At 39.5% G+C, this 21,650-nt stretch overlaps 1 protein-coding gene across 18 annotated transcripts in view; it reads left to right on the top strand.

Moving 5' to 3' along the window:
- The window catches only part of BAZ2B (bromodomain adjacent to zinc finger domain 2B), a 248,607-nt gene that overhangs the window by 71,182 nt on the left and 155,775 nt on the right, over positions 1-21,650 (top strand). For all 18 annotated transcript variants that reach the window (XM_060777651.2, XM_060777489.2, XM_060777576.2 and 15 more), the window contains exon 2: positions 433-475. The gene's annotated coding sequence lies outside the window, so the exon portion shown is untranslated. The remainder of the gene's footprint in view (positions 1-432; positions 476-21,650) is intronic.

The raw sequence follows: 21,650 nt of genomic DNA on the forward strand, positions 1-21,650 counted from the left end.
TGTTCATTCACATATAATTCTTCTTAATATGATCTCTCCCTCATAAAAAGAGGACCCACACAAGGGCAGTGTTGTACATTTCTTGCACTATTTGCTTTTGATGATGCACATTGGAAGTGGGCCTTTGCTAATGAATGGACTGACATTGATCAGCATATCTGGCACAGCAGCGTTGTGCTTGGCCCATGGTGGAAGAGCAGTGAAAGAAATATTACATTGCAATCCAGCGTGGAGTCAAGCTGCACTTGATCAGAGGAAAGTAATGGCCTTCATGTTCTTGCTTAATATGTTTGAGTTTCTTCATGTTTGTTTTCTGGCAGAATATTTTATGATTTACTGTGGGATTTCTTGAATACTATATTTGATGTCTTAGCTTTTAAAATGTAGCATTTGGGAACAATTCAAATGAACATTATTTACCTTTTGTTTCAGCTTGCGAGACAGTGATGCCACAGAACTGACCACATTGATCGCAGTAAGTAGCTTCACAGTAACTGACATGGCAAATTTCGGAGAAGTTTGAGTCAAATCAGAAAATAGAAAAAGATGAGAAACAGTCTAGAGAAAATTAAGAACAGGGAAAGGAGTGGAACTGAAAAGTACGTCTTAAATGTTTTAAGTCTGATTTATGTCAATCATTCTTAGGCACTTATAGATGTCTCTGTCTTTCTATGTAGTTCCAGCTGATAACTCCTGTATCATTCGGATAGTAAATCCTTTCTGGGTTTTCGTCTGAACTTTAAAAGTTCTGTCCAAGGTCCTAAACTTACTTTGGGTTTAGGGTAGCATACCCTGGATAGCTCCTGTGTATATGTATGTAATATGCATAGATTGCTGTATTAATCAGGCTACCTTAACCTGATATCTTCCAACTATTTTGACTTATAGGAATATTTGACTATTAGCTATGTGGCCGAGGCTGATGAGATATTAAGACCAAAAAAATCCTGGATGGTATCAGATTGTGCAAGGCAGGTATATATTATATGCTGCCCTAGTGGTTTAACTCTCGGTTGCCCATCTCCCTAAATCTCCAGCTGTCCCCTGATTACATTAATCTTTATCTAAGAAAGAGTGCATTCTTGTGTGGTATACACTGGTTCTGTTGGTGTGATTCTTTTAATGCAAAGTATCTCCCTCTATGAACCACCTCGAAGATTGAGATCTTCTGGGGAGGCCCTGATTTTGGTCCCACCTTCTTCACAAGCACGATGTTGGGGATGAAAGATAGGGCTTTCTCAGTGGTGGCCCCTCAGCTGTGGAATCTCCTCCTGAATGAAATCAGATCAGCCTCCTCCCTCCTAGCCTTCAGAAGGAGAGTAAAAACATGGCTCTGGGACCAGCAGTGCAATAATATAATATAATTGGAATATGTGCAATGACTATGGAACAGCCTCAGACTATGATGTTTGGATGGCATGATTTTAATATTGAATGTAATTTTAATTCAATTCATTTTAAACTTAATGTTGTATGCGTTTAAGGCCTTGAATAATTGCCATATGTAAACCACCTTAAGTCCCCCTCGGAGTAGGGAAAGGCAGGGTATAAACAGCGTAAATAAATAAATAATAAAAGTAGGCTGCTTTTTAAATTCCAACAAATGAATGAGGGGAAGGATGGAGCTAGTGGATTCAATCCTGTTTTTCACTCTATGTGTATTGACTAGACCAGTAGTTCCCAAACTTTGGCCCACAAGATATTTTAGCCTTCAGCTCTGAGAATTTCTATTTGCCAAGTTGAGGCTTCTTGGAGTTGAATTACAAGATATTTGGAGAACCAAAGTTTGGATACCATTGGACTAGACACATAGGTAACATATGGACTTTTGTGAGGTTACATTCTTACAGATGTTAACAAGCACCTCAAGACAGGGAAAATAAGCAGCTGCAGGAGGGGAAGATTTAGAGTGCAAACGATAGGTGGAAAGAAAGAAGGAAGGAAGGAGAGAGGGAGAAAGAAGGAGAAGGATTATATACCCCACAAAATAAGACAACCCTATGTTGTTAAAGTATGTGTAAAATTGCAGTGAGCGTCTCTAAGAAATGTAAGGATTTGGCCCAATTCTTTTGCTTGTATATAATATAGATGGTGAGGGTGGCACGTGCCTGAAAATGGTCCCCTACATGGCTAATGGCCAGTACTGGGGGCACGAAAGCCATTGGCACTGTGTGCCTAGTATTGGGTAGTGAATGAGGGAGTTTCACTTCCAACAGACTCGCCTGCATGCCAGAGAAGAAATTAGAAGGATAGTGTCAGTACTGAAACTAGTTCCTGTTAATGGATTATCAGGACTTGCCCTGCCATTAGGCTGAACATAACAGAATCTCAAGCAGTGTGATGTTGGAGGGAAAGGTTGGAAGTGCGACACAACCTGCTCTGCACTTCCTATGTGAACCTGCCGTTTTCATGTGCAGGAGAGGATTATGTGTTGTCCTCAGTATTGAAGTAAGACTCAACTGTCGTTATGGTCATCTTCTATATATGGCATGGGAGGGCGGCACCATAAGAGCTACACTGCCATATAATGCAGTTTCATAATGCAGTTTAATGGCATTGGACTTCATTATGTGGTAGTGTAGACTCATATAATGCAGTCATTTTTAAACTGCAGTATAAAATACATTACATGGCAGATGGGGCCCCAGTGCAGTGTAACTATGACTCTGGAGGCCAGAGTTTAATTCCCAGCTTGGCCATGGAAACTGAGTAAGCTTGAGGGAGTCATAAGCTCTCAGCCCCAGAAAACAACAGGACAGGTTCACCTTAGGATTGCCATACGTTAGAAATGACTTTTTTATTGTGTCAGAAGTGGCTTGGGAATATCCTGCAAGTCGCTTCTGGTGTAAGAGAATTGGCCATCTGCAAGGACATTGCCCAGGGGATGTCCGGATGTGTTACCATGCTGTGGGAGGCTTCTCTCATGTCCCTGCATGGGAAGCTGGGGTTGACAGACAGGAGCTCACCCCATCATGTGAATTCGAACTGCCAACCTTCAGGTCTTCAGGTCAGCAGTTCAGCCGGCACAAAGGTTTAACCCATTGTGCCTCAGCAGCCCCCTATTAGAAATGACTTGAAGGCACACAACAACACAAAGAGGGACTCCGTTGTGTCTTCAACCTCAGGCAGCAAAATGCTCTAGGTCAGCTCTGGATTGAAGCAACAATGTCTATTTTGTGGAATGTATTCCATTGTTATACCTGTGCTGTAGTCTCATTTCTAAGGGAAATTATACTGTGAGTGCTGTTTGATACTGTCATTACCATGGCTCATTTGCTGTACTCTCTGTGCACGATACTCCATTTTCAGCCCTTGGTATAAATTGTACACTTTTTCATTCTCATGTGGGAGTCATATTAACTGAATTAAAACTATTGGTGACAGTAAAGGATTTGAGTGTCTGATTGTTTTTGTCAAATTTGAAAAACAAAATTGCGTTCCTGAATTTATGATTCTAATTGCACTGTGCAGAAGGAAGTTGTGCTGAGATTAATAGGACTTAATTGCAAATAATAGTTGTAACTTAGAAACGTGCTTGCTAGACATCTCCTCATGAACCACAAGACATATATGTGGTTCTTGCTTCCCTCTAGTGCTCATGGTAGGATCTCATTTGATCACTTTATGTTGAGGATTGGAGTGTAAACAGAAGGGCAAATATACCATAAAACAAAACATGGTTCTACTGCCATAATTGTCAGCTGGTTTTTCTTAACATTGTGTTATTACCTCATGTTCTGGCATCATATATTCTGAAGATAATTGTTTTTACCTAATCTGTGCACTTTACTTGTACCAAACCTCATTTGTTATTGTGTAGTCCAGTTGGCCAGTTTGAGTTTTTTTACAAGCCCCCCCTCCCCACCCTGGGTCTGTTTGAACCATCTATTGAATAATTTAGTGTTGTCTTGCAATCTTGCAGTCCTCACTGCTTTCTCCATTATTTTATTCATAAATTACATAATTAAATATATTTATGTTGGTGTGGGATGGCACCCCATTTACTTCATTTTGTGAACTGTGCATTTATTCCTACTTTCTGTTTACTGTTCTTTAACCTGTTACTGATCAATGGTAGATTTATCTTCTTTTTGTAGTATCCGTGAAGTTCATTGTCAGAAGCATTTTGGCAGTATTCTTAAATTGTTGAACCACAAGGTGACGGCTCTCTTTGCAGAAACCACGTTGATTCCTCTTCAGCAAGGATTATTATTCCTTATCTTCAGTATATAGGTTGACAAATGCTTTCGCTTGTGTCATATCACAAACCACTTTGAATGTACCTCTCAGTTTCAAAAATAGCTTGCCTTGTGTATTGGGGAATGGCAGTCTTTGAAAACCATAAGGTCAAATCCTCATGTAGGACCAGCCGTGCACTTGGAAAATAGAAAGTTTATCTTTTCCACAAGTTGGGTGTATAGATGCCACTGTTTCACAAACAGTCAAAGAGTTTGTAAGCCTTCTGTCTGCAAATGAGTTGATAAAGAACAGTACATGAAGTTATTTGTGTTCCAGGCAACACATGTATTTGTGTATGTGCCTTCATGTTGCCTGTCAGCTTGTGGTAACCTCATGAGTTTCATAGGGTTATCTTCGGGTGGTTTTGCCAGTTCCATCCCCTGAAATTTAGCCTACAGCACCTGGTATTCATTGGTGATTTCCCATCCAAGTACTAACCACAGCAGACTATGCTTAATTTCCAAGATCACATGGGATTTGATGCCGTTAAGGGAAACATTGCGCTCCATAAAATGTAGCTTCCTTTATTCAGAGCAAGCTGAATATTTTACGGTACTCTGCAATCTTTCCTTTCAGTAGCGACCTTCATGCCTGCATCCCAGGGGTGCTTTACAATCAGTAAAGTTAAAATTAGATCGGGTAACACAGAAAAAAATTGCTAGAACAATCATTTTAGAAATGCTGACTAAAAGAAATAATTTTTAAGGCTAGATTGAAAAGTCCCACTAGTTGTGGATGGTTTCTGCTTAGTACTGACAGCATGTTCTACAACTGAATGCGAAACTATTTAAAGCCACAGCCTACAACCTTAAAACATATTTAGGAATGGGAAAAGAAACTAGCATCTGCTGATTTGGAAGAAAAGCCAGCCTCTTATAGAGTGAGCAGAAATCCATTAAATAGGAAGCAACCAGCTATTTTAAAGGTCAAAAGAACAATTTTGTCATGAATATGTTGCTCAGCTATGTGTTCATGATGTGACATCAAAACAGCAGGAAGGTGATGTTAGCCTACTATGGGTACATTTGAAGGAACTACAAAAAGAAAGGTTTTTGCTGATTTTACCTGTATCCCCTATTCTGGACCACCACCCCCCTTGTTGTAAAAGCCTTGTGGGTACTAAAGCAAAGGTATTAAAGGAAACCAAAATCTCCTCTCCACTCCCAGCAGAAAATTCTGTTAGTATTGTCCATCTTATCAGGGCGACATGTAACACAACAGATTAAATTAAACTGTCCGAACATATCTCCCACTACAAGCCACCTAGGACCTTAAAATCATCAGAGAAGGCCCTGCTCTCAGTCCCCCCTACTGTTGCAATCACGCTTGGTGGGTATGAGAAACAGGGCCTTCTCCATGGTGGCTCCTTGGCTATGGAATTCCCTCCCAAATGAAATCAGATCTGCTCCATCTCTCCTGTCTTTCCGAAAAAAGTGAAATCCTGGCTGTGGGATCACGCCTTTGCGGACTAGACTGACTTGCTGGCAAAGTTACAATTTTAATGGACTATGATGGACTGCTTTTAGGATTACGACTGAATTTAACATTGTATTTAATGTTTTTATATTGTTTTTATACTGTTTTTATTATATTATGTATATTTATGCTTTTCTTATTGTGGGCACTATGCTGTGCCGGTTGTTAGCCGCTCTGAGTCTCTTTGTGGAGGAGAGATAGGACGGGATATAAATGCCCTAAAATAAATAAATAAATAAATAATAAACTGTTGTTGCTCCAACTAGAATTAGGCCTAGAACCAAAGGAACATATCATACAGCAGGGTGGGGAATGTCTGGCTTGGGAGCCATAGATCATTTAGTCTGGCCCTTGGTCTCTTACCCAGATAATAACCCAGTATTGACTCAGATTTGGTACCTTTGACAATTTTTGCAAAAACTGAATCTGAGGTGAAAATTAAGGAAATTACAGTAAAGGCATTTCCCGAGTTACGAACATCTGACTTACAAATGACTAATTGTTAAGAACAGGGGTGAGGCAACAGGAAGTGAGAGAAATCTACTCCTTGGAGCGGAAATTCACTCCCGAAAGAGTTATTACCATGGGGGAAAGGGGTCTCCGCCAAAGCTTTTTCTTTCTTTGACAGCCTCCCTGAGTTGAACTGCCTGGTATGTGTGTCTGCTGAGGCAGGTCACAGGGGGAGACTGGGGCTAGGAGTTTTATGAGCCCTGATTGCCCTCTCCAGCACTCTTTCTGCTCTTTTGCCTGGTTGGTTGTGAGGCCCGTAGCCAGGATTTTGTTTGGGGGGGGGGTGTGTGTGTGATTTTTTTTCAGGGGGAGATTTCGGGGGGGCTGAGTTTCGGGGGGAGACTGGGTCTGAGTGAAAGAGGGTCTAGCCTAGCAAACCTTTTGTATCATTACCCCAATAACCCCATGCATATGGGATATATTGAGTATGGTGATCAGATCATGATATGAATAAACATAACAGTTTAAATAATGCACCAGTAAAGCCTTTTCGCGAACCACCATGAGAATTTCAGAGGGGGGGCTGAAGCCCCTCAAGCCCCCCCCCCCCCCAGCTACATGCCTGTTGGTTGTGGTTGCAGGGTTGGCACAGGGATGAAGGTGCATTGTTGAATTGGCAGCAGCGTTGGATATGGGAAACAGGTTGTCTTTTTTGAACTAGGTCTTTCCTTTCAAGCTCCCTCTCCTTCCCTGTCCCAGTGGACAATAGGTTTCTAGCTACTAGGCATTTGCCTCTCAGGCATTTACCCTACAATTTGGGCTTTTTCTACTCCTGGTAAATTTGATGTGAATTTCCAGCAGGACATAACGCAGGGGTGGAGAATGCCTGGCCAATGGACCATATAAGGGTCATGAAATCATTTGGTGTGGCCCAGTGCTGTGAGGACCAACCTACTCTGTTAACCCAGCTCCTGTTGCTCCTCTGAGCCACTACACCGACTCTTTTGTGAGTTGAATGCCGCTTACTATTCAGATCTGAGCCACTTCTGGGTTCCTCCCCTTGCGCATGCACATTCTGCTCTTCCGCTCTTGTTTTTGCCAGCTGAGCATGAACCTAGTAAACATATATTGTGCAGCCTTTGAAACTTTCATTAGATTTTAATGTATAATTTATAAGAATATAATAATATATGATTTTATAAGTATTTATAATATGATAGATAGATAGATAGATAGATAAATAAATAAATAAATAAAGGTATGGTATGGTATGGCCCATGAATGATGTTATACATATTCAAAAGGCTCTTGGCAGGGGAAAAGGTTTTCCCACCCCAGCCATAGAGTCACCCTGAAAGACCTACAGAAGTGTTTGATTTTATGATCAACTCCTGCGGTTTCTGCTGGAAGCTGACCATAGATTTGTGCTGAAGGCCTAGAAAGAGCACTCCTCTAGGGCTCTGTAGATCCTCCATTGTGATCCTATGATATGTTTCATCTTGAAATCCAAGACATTATTCATTTCAGGGTTTTTCTTTTGTGTGTGTGTGTCAGGAGCAACTTGCAAGTTGCTTCTGGTGTGAGAGAACTGGCCTTCTGCAAGGACATTGCCCAGGGGACACCCGGCAGTTTTGATGTTTTACCATCGTTGTGGGAGGCTTCTCTTATGTCCCCGCATGGGGAGCCGGAGCTGACAGAGGAAGCTCATCTGTGCTCTCCCTGGATTCAAACCTGTGACCTGTTGGTCTTCAGTCCTGCCAGCACAAGGGTTTATCCCACTGAGCCACAGTGTAAGAAAAATAAGATTCCAGATTATACATGAAAATTATATTACACAAAGGATCCTGAAATGGGTCCCTTGTGGAATACGCAGACCTAATCTACTAATAAGGCTCTTTATATTACGCCCACCCAATGTATTAAAACTATGAGTGGTAGTAGCAGCGCTACCTTGGAGTAGTAGACAAAGGGCATCTTGCAGCTTGTTCTACCTAACAGACATACTAGTTGGTTATATGTGCAGATCTCTCTTCGAATCATAGAGTCATAGAGTTGGAAAGAGACCACATGAGCCATCTAGTCCAACCCCCTGCCATGCAGGAAAAGCACATGGACAGATGGTACTCTTTCAATTAACGCCCCCTTTGATACTTTGAAAGGTAAGGCGTGGCTGCTAAAATGTCTTTCGGCCTTATCTTTTAATTATTTCAAGGCAACCTTGACTGATGTAAGCCCTTTCTGAATTTTTATCATTAGTCAGTCGGGAGCCTACTCATGTAAACAACCCAAATTATAGCTTTTCTTCCCTCACTTAAAGGTGATGATTCATGTTATTTTGGTTATTGTGCATTCTGAGACCCAGCATGAAGCCACAAATTTTGTTTTAATATCTTGAAATATTATGGAAACACTGCTAGGCTTTTTTTCTACAGACAGTTCATAAAGAAAAAGAAAAATTCACCACTTTGTATGTGTGCAGCACCTGCAGATTTAATTAAACCTTTGCTGCTATATAATAACAATAATTATAACTGAGAAACCTGAAAGAATGAGATCTCTACACACAGTTTTAAGTGTTTGCAATAAGTAAAACTGTTTAAAATGGAAGGCGAGAAGTAATTACACTTCTCGAGATTATTTTTTAAAAGAAAGTAGTTTTGCAAAACATACATGTAGATTATAAAGAGACAAATATTAAGGCTGAAGTACTGCAAATGAATATGGAGTTGCTTGGTATTTGTAATTCAGAGACTCATTTGCTGAGAAATCAGCAGTTAAGATTAAGCAAAATCTGCATTGTGTGACTGAAGAATACAGATTACTTTGAAGGGGGAAATGGCAATGGAGAATGAAACTATTTTTGCATAGTATATCCAGTGAAATGTTAACTGTTCTGCTTTGCCTGTCTTTAGTACCAAAGACTTGAACTGTAATGATTGAGAAATCTTTCATAATTGTGTCAGGAAAAAATGCTTTGTGAAAAGGATTCGAGGACAAACAAGGGTCTCTCTAACAAAAGAGTGGAAACTAAACAGTGACCTAAATCCCATTGTCAGTCTCTGCAAAAGAAGAGCCATTAAATCACTTGCTGAATGGTAATACAGCCCTTATGTAAAGTATTTTGATTCAATTGATCTATTCTGTTTGAGACTAGCCATTGAATTTAGGCCAGTGCTAACTCAAAGGGCCGGTGGTGGTGCTGTCTCCTAAAAAAAATCCCAGGAAAGGAATAAAACATGGAACTAATGGGACAGAAATATAGTCCCGATTACAAACTTGTTGGAAAATCATTGTCAATCCCCATGATCTGATATGAGAAGCATATACTTAGACCACAATGCTGTCCCTACAATTAATTTTGTATTTGAAAATATAAAAAAAGACGACAAGAATATTTTCAAGACACACTGCACTAATTAATAAAAGTAAAATTTTGCCAAATAGTTTTCATATAAGCATAAATCTGTGTATTCCGAATAAGTGTAAACTCAGAAGCAGCATGATAGTGGACTAGTTTTTTGGGAGACCAGATTTCAAATCACTGCTCTGTTATGGAAACCCAATGGGTGTTCTTTGACAAGTCAAACCTTTCGAATTTAAGAGAAGGCAATGAGAAACCTCCCCTGAATAAAGTTGGACAAGAAAGCACTATGATAGTGCAGTATAAACTAGAGTTGACTTGAAGATACATAGCAGACACAGAATAAAGCCACTGAAACAATGGAGATTTGATAGTTCATAGAATCATAAAATCATAGAGTTTGAAGAGGCCACATGGGTCATCCAGTCCAACCTCCTGTCATGCAGGAAAACACAATCAAAGTACCTTCCATGGAAGGAGCTTCCACCACACTCTGAGGGAGAGAGTTCCACTGTTGAACAACTCTTACAGTCAGGAAGTTCTTCCTAATGTTCAGGTGGAATCTCCTTTCTTGTAATTTGAACCCATTGCTCTGAGTCCCTGTTCAATACTTCTGTAAGTTCCACTGATTTAATTGATCTATTCTTAGTAAGAATGAACTGTATGATTTAGGCTATATTTATGTTATTACAAAAGTGTAATTATGTAATATGACTTTGACCTCTAATAAAATGCTGCAAGCGAGTGTTAATTAATTAATTTCATACATTTGTACCCCGTTCTTCTCACACACACACACACACACCCGGGGGAGGGGGGGGGAGACTCAGGATGGCTTCACAACAAGCACTCGTTCGACTGCTAACGACAATCATAAAAATACATTTAAAGCAGACCATTGTCATTCATATCACATTGAGGCTCCTCCCTTGGGAAGAAAAGGAGAGAGTCAGGCAGCAACTATAAGCCCTCCACCACCACAACAATCAAAGCCCTCCCAACAGGTGGCCATGCTGCCTCTGCTGAAAAACCTCCAGAGAAGGCAACTCCACCATACTCTGAGGCACCATATGCCAGTGTATGAAATGACTTGAGCACACCACCACCACAACAATCCTAATTAACTTGACTCTCTCATCAGCCAAATGAAAACCCACACTACTCATTGAAAGACAGTTATGTTTACGTTGGTTAAAATTGTTCTTAGTTTTATATATTGTATTGTTCTTTCATGATTTTTCTGCATTACAAATAAGACAAATAAGACGTTCATAGGAATGGGTTCATGTTTTTTTTCTTCAAACTATAGTTTGGCTTCCCAACAGGCTGAGTGACTGTGAACTGGCCCTCAGCTTAAAAAGTTTGGACACCCCTGCTCTAGTGTATATTTTTCTGAAAGAGTTAAAGACAGATTTTGATTGCTTATTGTTAGCATCTGTTAGGAGGAATAAGTAGTTTATGAAGCTTTACTGTACAGATGGCTATTGGAAGGATTCAGATGTAAACTGAATTTTCTGTAGTATCATTTGATTACTAAGACCAGCTGGTTTTATTAGTTAAATAGGAGTAATCCTGAAAATTCCTGTTAGTTGATATTGCTTAGAAAGTGCCAAAACCATCTCAGGCAATTGTTTATAACTAAGTTTTTCTTGCTTAACAGATTAATATATTAAGTAGGCATGTAAACAGGGGTAAAGACAGGTCTAAGAGTTAATTTATTAAGGATGCAACTGGGATGCCCCTCTGGTTGTTTTTGAAACAAACACAGTATATTTCAGCATTTTTTGTTTGTTTGCTAAGAGCATTTTAGATCAAAAGTCATTCCAAAAGAAGGATTTAACTTATTTCCAGAGTCCACCCCCATGTTTACATCATTTCAGGTAACATAAATTTTAGAACTTGCATTAACTAAGGTAAAACTCCCTGACTGTTCAAACTGTACATATTGTCTTGTTCTTCAACTGGGTGTAGCCCCAGGTCTCTCCATGGATTTTTTTTTTCAGTACCTGAAATTGACAGATATTACTGCTGTAGTGCAGTAGATGGTTTGCTTCGGACAACAATTCAAGTCCTTTCACTGCTAGAGCCCAGCATCCCCCGATAGCAAATGGCAGAATTGGGTCCCCAAACTAATTCTACCTGAATTATCCTTGGCTGGTGATTAAATGGCTTTGGAGCATGGACTCCTAAGGGTGATAGAATGTGGAAGGAAACAAAGAAAATCAAAATGTGTGAGCATGACCCATCTCTCTATGGTGGCTACGAGAACTGTGCAACCAAGTTTGCAACAGAGAAAAATTCAGTCTCCTTGTCCATTCTCATATCGTTTCTCATCGTCAGACTAAAAGTGGATGCAAGAAGTTTTCAACAAGACCAGTAATAAAAATGAACCCGTTCTTGTCACATAGTTAACACTTGGCTATTATGCTAACACGCATTGCTTAGTGTTAGAAGCCCAATTCACTTTACATCGCTACACGTGTGCACTTCTGATAAAACTCTATCGAATTTTCAGTTTCTTTTTTGTGAAGATGAAGTTCTGGTATGTTATTCTACTGATCTTTTTTTTTTTTAAAGTGAGGAGAGACAGATCATGTATCTCGCAGGAAGGGTAACAGTATTATAGTCTCGAGTCACTGAAAATAGTGATGCAACTGGTTTATTGAGGTTGCTAAATATGAAAAACTCTAGGTTTTGGACTAGAAAGCTCGGGACCTGCAATGATGCTGAACTGGCAATCCTAACTGCAGTTGGGACAAGTTTTATATGATCAAACTATCTGATTCCTTTGATCAATCTGGCTACTGAATTCTGGCTGTATTTTTAGAATTGTCTTCAGAGGCAACACCACATAATATGCCCTGCAGGAACCTCTGTAGCAATTGCTAGCATAGGCAATGGTAAGGAATGATGGGAGCTGTAACCCAAAAGTAGGAGCCCCCGGTGGTGCAGTGGGTTAAACACTTGTGCCAGCAGGACTGAAGACCGACAGGGATGAGCTCCCTCTGTCAGCTCCAGCTCCCCTTGAGAGAAGCCTCCCACAAGAATGGTAAAACATCAAAACATCCGGGCATCCCCTGAGCAACGTATTTGCAGACGGTCAATTTTCTCACACCAGAAGCAACTTGCAGTTTCTTAAGTCACTCCTGACATGGAAAAATAAAAAAAGCTAAAAATGTCTAGAAAGCCATGTCAATTTTCTCACTAAGCTTGTGGGTAGGACCGTGTTATTTTTAATTTCTGTGCTGTGCTACCAATTTGGAGGTAACATACCACCACTTTTTGAAACCTGAGATGTAAGGACACCCCTTGTAATGTTATTCAGCATTATACATTAATACATACACACAGGCAACATCTTTTCCTGTTTGGATATAAGGACAGAAACCTTAGCTTCGGAGATTGTTTCAAAATCAGGGAGAAATTATATTATTCCTTCTCACACATATTGGGAGGCAGGATAAGGAACGTGTAGCCTAGCTAGCTTAGCTTAACTTTTGCTTTTAGGCAGAAGGTGTTTATAGAGCAAAGTAGAGGAAAGGGTGAACTCTAGTGCCACAACCAAGAGGGAAGGAAGGAGATATCAACATTGGAGAGTCTTCTCAAGTAGCAACAAATCAAGTTTTGCAAATCGTAATGGACTGCGGCTTTGGTTGTTGAGCTGCAGATTTGGACATAATCTTTTCCTCATGCCTGGCTCCAAAACAGAAGCATTTGCACCGTTCTCTCCCTCTCCCACCCAAAGACAGGAGATTCAGGGCCAGGTCCTGAGACTTGCCAACCGTAGCTCTAATAGTTGTGGATACATTTCAAAATATAGCTTTTAACCTGTGGTGCTTTAGATGTCTTAGGCTTTCAATAGTTGATTGAATCCCTCTCCTATATCTAAGCCTCAAAAGGTGGTAACAAGAGGGCCTTCTTATGTGCAGTGTTATCATCAGTAAAGTCTGCTTGGCTTCCCTGTTATCATCTTTTTTTACTGCTAGATAAAACCATTTGCGTACTTAATGTAATGCTGACTTTTAACTATTAGTCTTAAGCCTGTGTCTTAGCCGTAAAAATTGTTATTGGGGAGAAGGGCAGTTTTATATTTGCATACCTGGCATTGCCCAGTTATGCATTTTCTAGTAATATTTATTATAAACACGCATTACAATTTTAAGGATTGTTCAGTCAGAACCAGCATTTCAGTTTGGATAATGAAGAGTTTGTGTACCAAATTTGGACCAGATCCATCAAGCTACACAGGAGTCTTTGGGGTACAAACATACATATGTTTACTGTATTTATGTTATGTATTCAAATATATCTTGACACCACCCTCCTTCCAAACATAAACATTTGTACTCGTTTTACATACTTTGTCTGCAAGATGTTTAGAGCTTTCTATAGAAAACATTTTCCAGAAAATGGAATTAAGAACATACAAATATGATTTCCATCCTGATATTCCATATGGTACAGACTTAGGATCTGTGAACCAAAGTTTATTTGCTTTGGTGTTATTTTGGTTAGTATTGTATTTATTTATATTCTATAGCTTTTCCAGTCCTGGTTAAAACTGATTTTAAAAATTCTGCTTTAAAATTCATACAAAGCTTTACTACTTTGACATTCTTACTAACAATAGAATTAAAAGCAGTAGATTGTGTGCGGAGAACTACATATTTTGCAGCAGAGTTAACATTTATGTTTGATTTGAACATCTTGCATTTGAAACTTGGGTATCTTGTCTCAGCTTTAGCTTAAAACTCTAGTTGGAAATAATTAAAAAAAACAGGGTTTGTTTTCTCAATCAAAAATAACACAAGTACTTCTTTCATTTTCAGTGTAACAGCGAGACAATACTACTCCCTATTAGTCACTATGGTATTTCATATTTTAACAATTACAGATTGAAACTTGCCAGACATGCCCTGAAACCTTCAGACGAACTTAGGTTTGGCATTTGCTCTCCCACCAGTGAAATCATGAGGCAACACCACATTGTGGGTTAACTATGGTCAACTTTTATTATCTGTTACCAGTCAATCTCTGCACAATCTGCCACCCAGATCTAAAGATTTAAACATAAACATAAACTTGAACTTGTACATGAATTTGAACTTGAATTTGAGCTTACACTTGAATTTGATATGTCATAACGTGAGGCAGTGGCCCTCAACAAATACATCATCTTCCAACAAGGGCACGACACCATGGTCCAGGATGCAACCCACATGTTGCTCCCAAGGGGACCCCTCAGGTAAACAGGTGGAGAATTTAGCTTTATCTGAGGTTTTTGGGGTTTTTTTGTGTCAGGAGCAACTTGAGAAACTGCAAGTTGTTTCTGGTGTGAGATAATTGGCCCTCTGCAAGGATGCTGCCCAGGGGACGCCTGGATATTTTGATGTTTTATCATCCTTGTGGGAGGCTTCTCTCATGTCCCCGCATGGGAAGATAGAGCTGACAGAGGGAGCTCATCCGCGCTCTCCCCAGATTCGAGTCTGCGACCTGTCAGTCTTCAGTCGTGCCGGCACAGAGGTTTAACCCATTGCACCACCGGGGGCTCCTTTATCTGAGATGAAGTATCATGTTGTTTGTGATTTTGTCTTTCTCTCCCCCTTCTTTGAGGACAGTGATCCCAGAGCTCTTCCTGTTACCACCCCAGTTTGCTGGACAGGCTAGTGAAAGAAAGATAAAATAATTTTTGTGCACAATATCACAAGACGAAAAAGGATAAAATGTGCTGAATTGGAACATATATTTTTTTTCAAACCTTTTGCAATCATCCTCTTAAATATGCAAATAGCCTGTAATTTCAGTTTTAAAGGAGCTGACTTAATTAATTTAAGGTATGTAGGCATAATGTTTTAAAAAGTACAAAATGTTCTAGTCTTAAACTCCCATCTTTTTTCAATTTGGCAGGGATGTAAAATGGCTCATCAGAAACTGGTTTAAAATGCCTATCAGCTGCATAAAGCCTGGGTGTGGAGCTTGCGGAGGGATGTATGTATCATCTGTTTTAGATGTATTACAGAGGTGATGTCAAGGTGAAAGCAGACTTGCAGAATGGTTGGAAATCATTGATATTCTGACTCTGAGGCTGTAAATGGCACTGTGGCAGATGGAGTCTTTGTCAAGGAAGAAAAATGGCAGCTCTGGAGCATCAGAGATGTTTTTTTGCTAGCAGCTCAACTCACAGGCTGTGACCTTCCAGTGCTCAGGAGTTACACTCCCGCATTAATAAATTGTCCTCGGCTTTTATTCCTTAAAAGTAGATAAATAGTAGTCATCATAATTCAGGACAAATTGAGTTGTTTCATTAGAAAAGGAACATAAAACTGCTTTAGTGCCAAAATGTTAAAACAGTCACTTTGCAGTCGGCACTCCTTTCCTGAATGAAGGAAAAACTAGATTTTTTAAAAGCTTTGTATCTTTGTGATTAAAATTAAAAGGACCAAAAATCGAAAAGATTATTATACTAGGCCCTAAAGCTAGCACTGCTTCTGAATGCCCAGGGGAGAAAGTTGAAAACAAGATATGGAGGAACACAAGTATTAAATAAATCTATTCCTGTGACTCACCGCAGCGACTGAAAACGTAGAAGGGCACCTTGAGAACTTTTTAGTAATTATTTGTTAAACTATGTTTCACCGTAATAGATGGATTTTTCTATTATTCTAAAGAAGATTTAAATGTCAGAGTAGGTTATTTCATCATTTTTTTGAATTTAGAAAGGTTGGAAATCATATAGTGTAAAGGAAGAAAACCATGCTGGTTTGCTGATAAACTTCAGCCTAACAAAGCCTTGTGTTATTGTGTGTTTTGAATAGCTTGCTGCAAGGGAGAGAGGAGGGTTGCTCTTTGCACGCTGCTGAGGCCAACTAGACTGGAAGAAAAGAAAGACCGTTATGTGTTTTTGATGTGAGTCCAAACGAGGAAGGTTAGCGATATTTTCGCATTGCTTTCTTCAGTGACAAAGGGCATCCTGACATCTCGTAACACATTTTGAAAATATTTGGAATATTTGGAATTTTTTGGTACTTACTTGTGAAAGTTTTGCTTATAACCAGATACATTGCATTTTCCACAAAAATGCAGTAGTGGTACACAAAAACATTGTGTTTTGTGTGCAAATTACAGTTTTATTTGCAAGTGAATTTTTTGTAAAAAAAAATGCCTGAAATGAGGAAAATAATTCAAAAATGTACCTAATGTTAAAAAAATCCCAAAAACAAAACAACAACAACCCTCTCTTATAATCTTTCCCAGAAAGGAAAACACTTCAGTTTGTCTCCTTTCATGTAAGAACAATATAAGAAAACGTTTACAACCCTATTTGAAACCCAGAATAAGAGGAAAATACTTAAAATATTTTCCAAATTTTCCACTCTCTTGAAGAACTATACATTTGTGGTTGTTGTCTTATGTGTGCCAGTTTTATTTCAGAAAAGAACTCAGAATGATTTCATATGTACTCAAGAGCCTGTAGACTTTCTTGGGTAGATTATTTTGTGTGTCTTGCAAAGACATCTGATTATTTCATTTATTATTATTGTATTGTATTCTTCCCAAGAGATGCCCAAACCCACACTTGTTTAGTTTTGTGACTGGACAGTAAAATGTGTTGGTCTAACTTTGTGGTTCCTTCATCTCAAAAATATAATAAGAATATCAGTAAACGTATGAGATGAGGTCTTAGATTGTTTGCAAAATGTTCTATTTTGGCTTAGTAAAGACCAAAGACTTTCTAAAGTGGTTTCTTAATCTAAATAGCTCCTCTTTGTAAAGCATCCGTTCCAAAGTTTCCTACAATTAGTAGCTGTAAATACAGTTGGCCCTCTGTATCCACGGATTCTGCATCCACGGATTCAGCTATCCATGACTGCAAACTATCAAAAAATAATTCCAAAAGGCACACTTTCATTCTGCCATTTTATTTAAGGGACATATTTTTACTATGCCACTGTATATAATGGAAAGAGCATCCATGGACTTTGGTACCCATGTGGTGTCATAGAACCAAACACCAGTGGATAACAAGGCCCCACCCTTACAGAAACATGTATGTGAACAACTCCTAAAATAGCTGTATAAACCTGGGTCATGTAATTTTAAAGAATTCTTTAATTAGCTAATTTTAAAAATTAGCTAATTAAAAAAATTAGAATTCTTTAATTAGCTAGTTAAAAAATGCAATGCAACTTGTTTGATCTCCCCCTGATATGATAAATAAATAAATAAATAAATAAATAAATATTAGCTAATTTGAAATATTCCAGGTGGCAGTCTTTTAAATCTACCATATATGCCTCTTTATATGTTGTAAGATCATCTGTTTTAAGCATTAGTGGAAGTATTGGCGCCAGTGGCCCTAAAAGCGTATCACACCATGTAAAATGGTTCAGTTTGATCATTGACCTGTACTACAGAGTAATAAATAAGTGTTCAAATTAAAATTGCAAACATTTCACAACCATAACCTGTCTGAGAAACTCTTTATCCCTCATGACAATTGTTAGAATTATAGAATGCAATCACAGTTCATCATGACGGAAAGTGACCCAACGCTTTCCAGGGTCAAGGCAGTAGCATTAAAATCTGTTCTGTCTCAAACCCTTGGGGTTGTAGTCTTTGCTTCACAGAGTGAATCTACTCCCAGTTTAATGGTCTGTTCCTTGTCCTGTGTTCAGTTCTTTTGTAATTGCACTATAAAAACAATTTTTCAAAATGATTTCAGAGTGATGACTCAAGTTAGTTTACATCTTTGGTGTTGTTGCCCAGCAAAATGCTTTATACTTTAATTAGCATTAGGGCTTTCTGCTATAAGAGATATATTGAAGCTTCTTAGCAGACGGTTGTCATAGAACTTCAATCTTAAGTGAAGAAAAAGCAAAAATATGTCAGAAACTGACTTGACATTTAAAGACCTTTGAACTCCCATGCTTGTGGTTATGTCAGTAACTACATTTTGTCCAGTATGAAGTGCAGGATTGACATCTGTGTGCATGGTGTATGTGACGTGTTGCTGTGTGAAGGGAATCAGATAATCTTCATCTTTCCACCTCATCACACGGGCCAATTTGCCAGTCATATGCTGCTTACAGGCACTTCTGGTTGGGCTCTGTGCAGAAAAGGGAGAGGAAACAGCAATATGCAGCGGCAACACAGGACCCTTCCCATGTCTCAGCAATATGGGGGGAGCCAGGTGGTGATGCTTCCCCTCTTGGGATTGAGGGGCCTGGTAAGGCAGATGATGAGGGGCATGGAGCAACAGGTTCTCCATTCTCCCACCAAGAGCCCAATGTAGGACAAGTGGATGGGCCTTTATGAGGAGGTTTGAGATGAACTTGTACAGCACTGGAAAAGTTTTATGTAAGCTCATTCTTCCAAGCCACGATTTAGGCTTCCCTAGCAAACCATTTCCATGTGGACTAAGTGCTGAGCAAGCTGAATCCTCCCTCGATAAGTTTCCCATTTGTCCAAAATAATGGTCATTGGAAATCCCTCAATTGTATTTGACAGTTATTTGATTGTGTTATGAGCAACTAACCAATATGTCACATCACAGACTGCTTTTAAATCAGCATTTCTCAACTTGAGAGTTGGGAACCCTGAGGGGGTCGCAAGGGGGTGTCAGCAGGGTTACCAAAGACCATCAGAAAACACAGTATTTTCTGTTGGTATGGGAATTCTGTGTGGGAGGTTTGGCCCAATTCTATCATTGGTGGAGTCCAAAATGCTCTTTGATTGTAGGTGAACTATAAATCCCAGCAACTACAATTCCCAAATGTCAAGGTCTGTTTTCCCCAAACTCCACTGTGTTCACATTTGGGCATATTGCGTATTCGTGCCAGGTTTGTACCAGATCCATCATTTTTTGAGTCCACAGTGCTGTAGGTGAACTGTAGGTGAACTGTAACTCCCAAACTCAAGGCCAGTGCTCCCCAAACCCTTCCAGTATTTTCTGTTGGTCATGGTTCAATTCCATCATTGGTGGAGTTCAGAATGCTCTTTGATTGTAGGTGAACTATAAATCCCAGCAACTACAACTCCCAAAAGACAAAACCAATCCCCCCTACCACACACCAGTATTCAAATGTATGTATATCGGGTATTTGTGCCAAGTTTGGTCCAGTGAATAAAAATACATCCAAGGTTGAGAACCACTGTTTTAAAACACCTACTACTTGTGGTATCTTGCAGGAAAAGGAGGGCTTCTGTTTCAGAAAACAAGTTGGCATCTCATTTGGGCTCAAAGTTTCACAGGTCCATTGTCTTCAGAGCTTCTTGTGGCTCCTCTTTCGTTTCTTTTTATGACTTTTCATTGCATAAACTTGTTAATTTTTTAAAGCTGAGTTTAGTATTCATTTTGTTTTTTATTTCTCCGATAACTATTCAATCTCCAGTTTACAAAGATAGCTACTTTTATAGATATACTCTTGGAAACTTAATTAGGGACAGTCACTGTTTTATCTTATTCCTAAATTTTCCTGCATCGACACATAATTGCTGAAGATAGTCAGGAAGGAATGTCTGTGCCTCGGGCATAGCATCCTAGACACCCTGTGCTTATGCCAGCCCAAATTTAGGGCAGGAATGCCAATGTCCCTTAAACGATGGCGTTTTTTAAAAACCTCATTGATTGCACTAGACAGGCTGAATTACATCATGTGAGCAAGACTGAGAACAGTAGTAGCCTATATACACATATATTACTATAATAGTGCTTCTTTGCATTTTAATTAGGAAGTTGCTTGATGTATGAATTAGGACCAGTAAGAAGGCAGCCAACACAGAGACCACACAGTTGCCAAATGCTGTTTACCAACCAATGCTTTTCCGTGAATTTCAGTGTAGTTTGTGCAGACTCCTACATAAGCTGTGTCAGTTTGAATTAGGGTTCTATGGTAGCGGTGGTTAATGAGTTATTCCCTTAGTTACTAGCAATGCCGCTATTTAAGGAATTATGGGTGTCATGAATTAGGATTAATTACACCACCAGAAGGATGTACTGATCATTTTCTTAGTTGTTAATTAAACTGAGTTTATGCACTCTAGCAATATATTTTGGGAAGCAAAACCCTCAGTTGCTGCATATTTCAACAAAACAATTTTGTCTCAAAACGTTGGAGGTCATTGACTGTTTTTTTCCATGTGCAAAGGAACATCTTTGCTGACAATTTAAAATAGCATTTGAAAATCTTCTTTTAAGATAGATAACTGCATGTATAACAAGGAACCAGGCTGCAACATAATCTCCCAAAAGTATCTCCCACTATGAACCATTGAGAAGGTTAAGATCGTCAGGCGAGGACGTGCTCTCGGTTCTACCATCCTCACAAATGTGACTGTTGGGGACAGGAGATGGGGCCTTCTCAATGGTGGCCCCTCGTCTGTGGAACTATCTCCTCAGTGACATCAGATCAGCCCCCTTTCCTCCTGTCCTTTAGAGAAAAAAACTTAAAAACTTAAAAAAAAAACAATTGAAGGAAGATATTGACAAACTGGAATATGTCCAGAGGAGGGCAACCAAAATGATCAAGGGTCTTGAGAACAAGCCCTATGAGCAGTGGTTTAAAGAGCTGGGCATGCTTAGCCTTCAGAAGAGAAGGCTGAGAGGAGACGTGATGGCCATGTATAAATATGTGAGAGGGAGCCATAGGGAGGAGGGAGCAAGCTTGTTTTCTGCTGCCCTGGAGACTCAGACACGGAACAATGGCTTCAAACTACAGGAAAGGATATTCTACCTGAACATTAGGAAGGACTTCCTAACTGTGAGAGCCGTTCAGCAGTGGAACTCTCTGCCCCAGAGTGTGGTGGAGGCTCCTTCTTTGAAGGCTTTTAAACAGAGGCTGGATGGCCATCTGTTGGGGGTGCTTTGAATGTGATGATTTCACTGCTTCTTGGCAGGGGGTTGGATTGGATGGCCCACAAGGTCTCTTCCAACTCAATGATTTTATGATTCTATGGTTGTGGGACCAAGTGTTCAAACAGTAGTTGCAGCAACCAAGAATGAGAATGATTCTATGTGACCGACAATGGATTGACCTGGATTATGATGTTGAACTGAACTTGCGTGATTTTAGATGAATGTGTTAATAACTGATGTGTTTAACTAATTGTTTTAATTATAACTGTT

Source organism: Anolis sagrei, chromosome 1 (genome assembly GCF_037176765.1).
Source record: "Anolis sagrei isolate rAnoSag1 chromosome 1, rAnoSag1.mat, whole genome shotgun sequence".
Taxonomy (NCBI): Eukaryota; Metazoa; Chordata; class Lepidosauria; order Squamata; family Dactyloidae; genus Anolis; species Anolis sagrei.